This window comes from Spinacia oleracea, chromosome 4, assembly GCF_020520425.1.
Source record: "Spinacia oleracea cultivar Varoflay chromosome 4, BTI_SOV_V1, whole genome shotgun sequence".
In the NCBI taxonomy this organism is placed as follows: Eukaryota; Viridiplantae; Streptophyta; class Magnoliopsida; order Caryophyllales; family Amaranthaceae; genus Spinacia; species Spinacia oleracea.
The window spans coordinates 6,024,058-6,033,980 of NC_079490.1; the positions used below are offsets into that span (position 1 = coordinate 6,024,058).

Here is a 9,923-nt window from a genome sequence, read left to right on the forward strand (position 1 = left end):
CCTCTTTGATCTTATATGTTGTAGTGGTAACCCTTAGTATAACTTCCTTTTTAATTTGGGCTACTAACCTTTCAGGTCTGAGGATCTTCCTTTCCCAGATTGCACTATTCTTTTGCATCCAGACGTTGTAGGTAGTAGCTGCCAAGGCATAAAATATAACCTTCCTTTTAAAATTGCCCTTCACATTCTTGAGCAACCATTCCTGACATCTTATAAGCATGTGATCCCTACAAGGGACACCAAGCCAATTTATAATAGCAATCCAAACTCTACTGCTGTATTGACAAGAGAAGAAGATATGGTTTGTGGTCTCTGGATCATTGTCACATAGTGGACAATTAATCTCGTTAATGACCCCATGATTAACTAGTCTTGTCCTTACCTTTAGTCTATCTAGCATTGCCATCCAATTAACCAATAAAACAATGTTTTGGAATATTGTACTAATTAATTAATCGATTAAATCAGGTATGTTGGTCAACAATTATATATATTTATGTGTATGTCGCATTAATAAATGATGTTATATGTAGTATCCCCAAATAATTATAACAACCGAAGAATTAAATGTTTAAATATTATTTTTTAATTTAGTAATATCATATATTATTGTATGTAACAGTGTAATGGTTACAATCAACCTTAATGGTGCTCTTGAAATAGAAGAAAGGAAGTGAGGTAAATGTTATTACGTCCAACCCACCTTTTAAAGGGATGTGTTTTGATTCGGGTCTTGAATTTAGTGAATTTTGTCATCGTTATGCTTATAATGAAAGGTTTGAGATGTTTGTTAAAAACAATACGTTAAAGAAAGAGTGCAAGGATATTGGCGGAAGTAGAATAAGTGTTGGAGAATATTTAATAAACTATGTGAGTACATTAACGTAGTGTAGGGAGTGAGTATATGCTAATCATGTTACATGATTAGGAATTATTAGGTCCATGTTTGGGCATATTCCTAGCTACCCGGGGATAGGCAAGAGCATGCAAACAAGTGAACGACGCACGTGTAGACCTTTCATACCATGGGACTGTGTTGGAAAACATTCCTGAAAGTGAGGAAGTGATCAACCAATATATAAAAAAAATGAACCACATATAATTTTTATGTTCTTTTTGTTTGACAACCGAATACGAAGTATAATATTAGAAGCTCTCATAATATCCAGTGGGGATTGTAAAATAAATTTGTGTAAAATCATGCCTCAAGCTTTAATTTTTCGAACATTTGTCTTCCGACCCTTTAAATTTCAATTTGACTGATAGATTATATGTATATTTTGTATATTATTCTCTATATCATATTTAGCCATATATATTATTGGAAGATATTCCTTGATTGATGAGAAAGACATAAATCAACATATATGCAAATTAATCTACGTAATTGTAGGCTATAACTTAGGTAACGCCTAATCATCTATCTAATTACAAGAGATACGGAAAATTTCAAATCCTGACATATTATTAATGGTTATATTTATGGGGCATTTTCATTAATAGTTATGCTTAAATAACATAGAGGGTAGTTTAGTAAAATCCTTAGGAAATACCAAAAGCTAATTACGAAAATAACTCTCCCTCTTGACTTATATATAGAGATAGATAAACATAAATCATTTTAATTTGTTCATCAATTCGTAGCAATGGCAACAAACCGCACCATTTTGTTTGTTTTCATCGTTTGTTCTCTTCTGATCATGGCAAATTGTAAGTTACTTTCTATCGTACGCCGTGATTTTGTTTGTTTTGAATTTTTTACAATAATAACTTTTGTATAAGGGGTCGCTGATAAATTTATTAATTCTATTTATAATTAAAAGACGATCTATTGATCGAGTTTCTATTGTATGTCTTCATTGTTCTTTTTTTTATAATGGAAAACTGTTTACGTTTGTTCTTTTACAGCTCTTAAAACTAGGAGTCAGGGATTAATTCGTATAAAATGACAATCTATTGGGTTCTTATGTGTTCAATCATGTATTACTCGGTAGTTAAGGATTTAAACATGTTACTTTCTAATAAAACATACATCATAAATAATACATGTCTTTTCTGGTGAATTTTTTTTGGACAAAATATTTTTTACCTATTTATTTATTTATTTATTTCAATAATCTTTAAATAAAAAGATACCGTATATTTGACTAAAATTTAATCATTTCCTATTTATTTGATATCACTACAAGAATTTGTATCTTTAACGACAACCTAATTACGACGGGTCAAAAATCCCGTCGCAAAAGGGCTAACAACCAAACAATGACGGGAATAACCGTCGCAAATGTCTTTTACGACGGGTTTACGACAAATTTACGACGGGATTTCTATTAACGACGGCCCCCTTTTATGACGGGTTCGCGACAGGAAATCCCGTCGTTAATCAGTGATTATTGGCTTTTCGCGACGGGATTTCCCGTCGTTAATAGTACCATTTCTTGTAGTGTATGCAATATAAATTTTTTGCTGTAATATTATTTTTGAAAAATAATATTATTTCATGAAATCATGAAATATATCCTAACTTTATTAATCTTTTGAAAAAATGTCAAGATCTTACCACTTTATATTTGAACAATAATTTTGTTACTCAAATAATTAAAAAAAATGGTCAAATAATAATTTGATAACACTAATTAATCTAGTATACCATAATATTTGAAACTCCTTTTCTCTATAATCAAATGTATATACATGGTATGTAACTATAATAAGTGTAAGGCGGTCTGATGGATTAGTACGTACTTGTTTGGCTAGCTATAAAATTGCTTACTCTGTATAAATTGAGTAGACAAATTACTTATTTGCTTATATTTCCTTGCAAATGCATGTAGGTGACAACGTCGAAAGGCAGGGAAGATCAAAGATGATGGAGCAAAGAAAACATCTGTCCAAGAAAATAACACTCCTAACTTGCCAGAAGGTTGAATGTGGAAGTTTATTTTCTCGAGAGCCATGTTATTGTTGTTTAGATAACCAGTGTTTTGATACTAAAGATCGGTGCCTCAAAGTATGTCCTAATCATCTCCATTAAATTATATATCGATTTGGACTAAATATCGATTCAGGATTTACGTACGTACTACTACGTTTATGTTTAATTGTAATATATAACTAGTGTATGTTCCGGACGTTGCTCCGAATTTTACTTTTAGTGGGGTTTACTTTTTGTAAAAATGTGCCCATTTTTAAAAGATTGTATTTTACTTTTATATGAGAAGATATAACATACATTGTAGCTAGCTAAGATGGTAGAAAGTGAAACTTTTAATACATGAGGTTTGGTACGTAATAAAAAGGGGTATACGTGACACATATACGTTTTTATAAACACCTTTTAATATATTAATTAATATAGATATTAGTTAAAATTCTAGCACCTAATCATATTTTTTGAGGGAAAGCATCTATCATATTTTACTTATATTGAGTTTATTATATGCGCTCATGACAGGTCAGTAACGTACAAATTAGTGAAGTAATCCACCATTTAAACTATGAAGTGGTATAGTTGGTTAAAACTTGTTATAACGGATGCAAAGAAAGATAAAATAACGTAATTAAAGAACGCAGAGATTTAACGTGGTTTACTAACAATGTGTTAGCTACGTCCACGGGCAGAGGGGAGGAAAGTTTTTATTGATCTTGAGGAATACAGATTACAGAATTATCACCTAAAGAGTTTATATACTACTCTCTAGATAGATGCGGAAAATCCCAGAAAATAGGCCCAAAACAGATAACCGTGTCTCCGTGTTGGGGCGTTGCAGTAAGGGGCTTGACTGATTCAAGGCATTATCTAACAAATCTCCACCTTGACTTGAATCCTCTCACAAATAACAGATGTACCAGATGCACCATTATAATGCCAGATGTACCAGAAACTCCTCTGCCTCAGATTTTGCCCCCAAAAGGGCAATCAACAACTCCTAACATTTAGCAAGTTCAAACAGTGTTGAAACTTGCTATGTGGAACCGGCTTGGTGAACATATCAGCTGGGTTATCAGCAGTACCCACTTTGTTCACCTTAATTCTCTTCTCACTTCTCAGAAAATGATACCTTACATCGATGTGCTTAGTCCTCTCATGATATACTTGATCCTTAGCTAAACAGATTGCACTGAGACTGTCACAGTACACTATAGCCTGATCATGATGTAGACCCAAATCACTGACCAACCCTTTCAACCATATTCCCTCTTTTGCTGCTTCTGTCAATGCCATGTACTCTGCTTCTGTAGTAGACAAAGTCACCGTAGGTTGCAAAGTAGCTTTCCAACTGACAACTGAACCACCAAGAGTGAAAGCATAACCAGTCATAGATCTTCTACTGTCAACATCTCCAGCATAATCAGAGTCTGAAAACCCTGTCACCAAACACTCTGTATCACCTCCATAAATGAGACCAACATCAGATGTACCTTTTAGGTACCGAAAAATCCTCTTCACAGCTTGCCAATGCTCCTTTCCAGGTTCACCAACACTAACAGACTGTGCTAGATCAGGTCTAGTGCAGACCATTGCATACATCAAGCTTCCTACTGCACTAGCATAGGGAACTCGAGACATGTACTCCTTCTCCTCAGCAGACTTAGGTGCAAAAGCAACAGACAGATGTGCATTTGCAGCACTAGGAGTATCTATGGGCTTTGCTGTAGACATGCCAAATCTTGACAAAATCTTCTGAATGTATCCCTTCTGTGATAAGAAGAGCTTCTTTTTTCTTCTATCCCGATAAATCTCCATCCCCAGAATTTTCCGAGCCGCACCCAAATCCTTCATCTCAAACTCAGCACTAAGGAGATCCTTCAACTTCTGAACATCAGACTTGTTCTCTGCAGCTAACAACATATCATCTACATACAGGACCAGATAAATCAATGAACTATTTGCTGCCTTGCTATAGTAAACACAACAATCATACGGACTCCTAGTGTTTCCAATCTCTATCATATAGCTGTCGAATTTCTTATACCACTGCCTCGGAGACTGCTTTAGTCCATACAAGGACTTCTTCAACTTGCAAACATAATCTTCCTTACCAGGAACCTGAAAACCATCTGGCTGAGTCATGTATATCTCCTCTTCCAACTCTCCATGCAGAAAAGCTGTCTTCACATCTAGTTGTTCAAGCTCCAGATCCTGATGTGCAACTATTGCTAGTAGCACCCTGATGGAAGTGTGTCTGACCACTGGCGAAAAAATCTCATTGTAGTCTACTCCCTCTCTCTGAGTGAACCCTCTAGCTACTACTCGAGCTTTATACTTGATACCCTCAACTGATGTTTCTCCTTCCTTCTTCTTGTAGACCCATTTACAAGTGACGATCTTTCTGTCTCGAGGTCTCTTGGTTAATTCCCAAGTCTGATTCTTATGAAGTGACTCCATCTCATCCCCCATTGCAGCAAGCCATTGGGTAGACTCAGTACATGTAACTGCTTCTTTGTAGGTGGATGGTTCATCAGGGTTAGGATTCACCTCTTCAGCAACCTGTAGTGCATAGGCCACCATATCTTCAAAACCATATCTCTTGGGAGGCATCCCATAATTAGCTCTCTTTGATCGATCAAGAGCCAAACTGTGCTGATTCGTTATTGGTAATGAAGAACCTGATGGTTCTGATACTGACTGTGGTTGTTGTGGTCCACTCTCATCTAGAGTGACTTGCTGCTCCACCTGTTTCTCAACACTACCACTTTCTGACACAACAATAGACTTCACAGTAGGGTTAAACATTGAATTTTCATCAAAGACTACATTTCTACTTAGTATAACCCTCTTTTCAGATGAAGACCAGATTCTATACCTTTTAACCCCATCCCCATAACCTACAAATACTCCCTTTTTAGCTCGTGGCTCTAATTTACCCTCATTTACATGATAATAAACAGTACAACCAAAAGCTCTTAAACTAGAGTAATCAACAGGCTTACCATACCACACCTCAATAGGGGTTTTGAGATGTATGCCCGTGTGAGGTCCACGATTGATCAGATAACAAGCTGTACTAACCGCTTCTGCCCAAAATCTTCTAGTTAGTCCAGCATTAGAAAGCATGCACCTGGCTCTCTCCAGAAGTGTCTGATTCATACGTTCTGCTACACCATTTTGCTGTGGTGTATCCCTGACTGTATGATGCCTAGCAATCCCTTCATTCTTGCAGAACTCATTGAACTCAGACCAACAAAATTCCAGACCATTATCAGTTCGCAGCCTTTTGATCTTCTTCCCTGTTTGATTCTCCACTAATGCCTTCCACTGTCTGAAATTCTTAAAAGCTTCACTTTTATGCTTCATAATGAACACCCAAGTCATCCTTGAGAAATCATCAATCATTGACACAAAATATTTGTGACCCCCTAAAGACTCCACCCGGGAAGGACCCCAACAATCAGAATGGATGTAATCAAGTGTGCCTTTTGTTCTGTGTATACCTTTAGGGAACTTTCTGCGATGTAGTTTCCCAAAAATACAATGTTCACAGAATTCAAGATCCGTGACCTTGTGACCACAAAGAAGATCCGCTTTTGACAGAATTTGCATCCCTCTTGCACTCATGTGACCAAGTCTCATATGCCATAACTTGTTCATGTTCTCCTTATCAATCTCCGAGGATGCAACAGCAACAGAACCTGAAAACGTAGATCCTTGAAGTAAATACAAGGTACCACGTTTTACACCTTTCAGAACCACATTCGAACCCTTTCAGACATGTAAAACTCCACCTTCACCCTGAAAACTGAAACCCTTGTTGTCTAACATACTCAAAGATATCAGATTCTTTGTCATAAGCGGAACATGCCTAACATCATTCAATGTGCAGAATTTACCATCATGTGTCCGAACTTTAATTGAGCCTACTCCAACCGCCTTACAAACAGAACTATTAGCCATAGAAATATTTCTACCGTCTACTTGCTGGTAGGTTGTAAACCACTCCCTGCGCAGATATATATGGTAAGACGCTCCAGAATCAAGGATCCACACATCACTGTGATGCGTGTGCTCATCAGCAACTAGAGCAATATCCTCTTCAGAATTGGTATCAGCTACCGCAGCAGTACCTGGCGATTTATCCTGTTGCCTCTTCTTCTTGGGACAATCAGATTTCCAGTGTCCCTTCTCCTTACAGTAATTACAGACATCATTAGGTTTAGGACCCTTAGAAACTGGTTTCTTGAATTTCTTCTTCCCCGAATTTCCATGCCCATAACTCCCACTGGCTACTAACCCAGCAGCCTCATTATCTGTACCTGTGCCAGTCGCCTTATGGCGCAACTCTCTAGTATGGAGGGACGATCTAACCTCCTCTAGGGAAATAGTATCTCTACCAACAATAAACGATTGCACGAAATTTTCATACGATAATGGTAAAGAAACTAACAGAATTAAAGCAGCATCCTCATCTTCAATTTTAACATCAATATTACGCAATTCTAATAAAATTGTGTTTAATTGATCTAAGTGATCTCGGAGAGGCATACCTTCCTGCATTCGCAGACTGAACAGACGTTTTCTTCAGAAGCAACTTATTGGTTAAGGACTTCGTCATATACAGACTCTCGAGCTTAACCCACAGACCTTGCGCGGTTTCCTCCTCCGCGACCTCGGTGATGATATCGTCAGCAAGACACAACAAAATCGTCGAGTGTGCCTTCTCCTCCAGAACGGCCATCTCATCGGTGATTGGGTCTGCCGACTTCCTAGCAAGCGGCGCCCACAGCCCTTGTTGTTTCAACAAGCTAGGCTCGCATCTTGATTCGCCATAAACTGAAACTATTACTCCCGGTAAATTTCTCGACCTTCACGTTAATACCAGACATCTTTCTCCGCGAAATTTCAAACCGTAGAACAGATCCGGCTCTGATACCAGTTTGTTATAACGGATGCAAAGAAAGATAAAATAACGTAATTAAAGAACGTAGAGATTTAACGTGGTTCACTAACAATGTGTTAGCTACGTCCACGGGCAGAGGGGAGGGAAGTTTTTATTGATCTTGAGGAATACAGATTACAGAATACGGCTAGGTTATCACCTAAAGAGTTTATATACTACTCTCTAGAAAGATGCGGAAAAGCCTAGAAAATAGGCCCAAAACAGATAACCGTGTCCAAAATAACAGATCCCCGTGCTGGGGCGTTGCAGTAAGGGGCTTGACCGATTCAAGACATTATCTAACAAAACTAAATTTTAATTGAGAGGACTTTACAACCACAAGGTTGAGACACCTTCTAAAATAATTTGTCCAACCTTGTTTATTAAATAAATTTCAAAAAGGCAAACTCGTCTGCCGGCTTATTCAGGCCGAAGACATGCGGACTCGACATGAAAATCCGCTCATCATGGCTCACGATCATCTTTTACCTCTTAAGAAAAGAAAATATCAAAAAATTTCTATTAGTTTACGGTTTCTTACCAAATATCAATTTTTTTTTATAATATTTACCAATACTGAATTAAAGATATTAATGGTCAAATTAATATATAGGAGACCGCACATAATGAAAATGATAAACTTTATGGAACGGAGGAAGTATTAGTTGAAATAACTATAGTACCCGTGCGATGCAGGATTTATAATCTGAATATAAATTTATATCAAAAACATGGTAGGCAATTATCATCAAAATAGAATTTATAAATATTCTCCAAATTAAAATTAAAGATGTATAAATTTGTTATTTCTTACTCCTGTCTTATTAAAACAATTAAAAGAAATTAGGCTAAATAGATGAATTCATTTTCATTCTCATTCACTACTTGTGTCAAGCATAAAGTTATATCATTCACCCTTCACTTTGATAGTAATTAATACCCACTTAATACTCTCACAATTACCCATCAACCTCATTACCCGATCACTTAACACCCACTTACACTATTATTTCAATCATTTAGAGATGACTTTGAGGCGGGGTGGAACCTGCACACTCATACCCGCCTACATTTTTTGTACTGTTTATGCCAAAATTCGTATAAAGACGACTTTCGGCTAGGATCGACACTAACTAAGCAAAGAATTAATAACACAAATAAAGGAGACACGACACCGAGAAGTGTTGACGCGGAAAACCCAGGAATAAGGTAAAAAACCGCGGATAGCTATGAGGCTATCAATCTACTAAGTATTCTATATGATTGTTTATGCTCTTCTTTTCTGAGAATTGATATCGAAGATCTAAAGTACAACGATGAACGCTAAAGACAGTTGATAGCTTAAGAGTTTAAGTGCTTGAGTGAATGTGTCTTCATCACGCCGTTCTTTATGCTTTTATATGCCAAATGCTAACGATTCTATTGGTTGGGAAGATCCCTGGAAGATAGGGATTCCTCCTTGGCCGTTGCTCACGTCTTCAACAAACTCCCTAATCTTCGGTCAAAGCTTGGACCTCTTCCCATCTTATGACGGCGTGGCCCATGTTGGGCTTCTGGGCTTGGAACTTGACCTATCTCCTCTTTGTCGCCAGAGCCTTGTCGCTGGTCTTACGTCGCCCAGGCTTTGTCGCCTGTCGCTTCACTCGACAGGCTCACTTGACACGACGCCACCTGCGACACGATGATACCTGGATGGCACGACAATATCAGACGTCAAAGCAGTTATGTCGTTAGTCCAATAAAGTGGGATAACAGTTTGCCCCCAATTGTGAGTTTGCGGAGTGCATGCAAAGCAAAAGAAACAATTCAAAATTCAAAAAGTAAACCGTCTACAACCGTCCAGTTCGTGGGACGGAACCGTTCCGATTCTCGAAGTAATAAATGCCAATTTTTCGCGACATGAAATAAAGTGTCTTAGAATTTTTCGAAGGAAGTTTCCAGATCTGAAAACAAGAGAGAGAAAAGGAAGGGAGGAATTGCTTTCGTTGCTTCGATTTAGCCATACCCAGGTAAAATTTCGATCATTTCCTTCGATTTTATTGTAGA

At 37.4% G+C, this 9,923-nt stretch overlaps 1 long non-coding RNA gene across 1 annotated transcript; it reads left to right on the top strand.

The window, feature by feature from the left end:
• The first annotated feature begins 1,492 nt into the window (after window positions 1-1,492).
• LOC130459440 (uncharacterized) lies at window positions 1,493-3,247 on the top strand. Its single transcript, XR_008918838.1, has 2 exons — window positions 1,493-1,710; window positions 2,835-3,247. It is a non-coding gene; the product is annotated as an uncharacterized lncRNA (long non-coding RNA).
• Window positions 3,248-9,923: the final 6,676 nt, after the last annotated feature.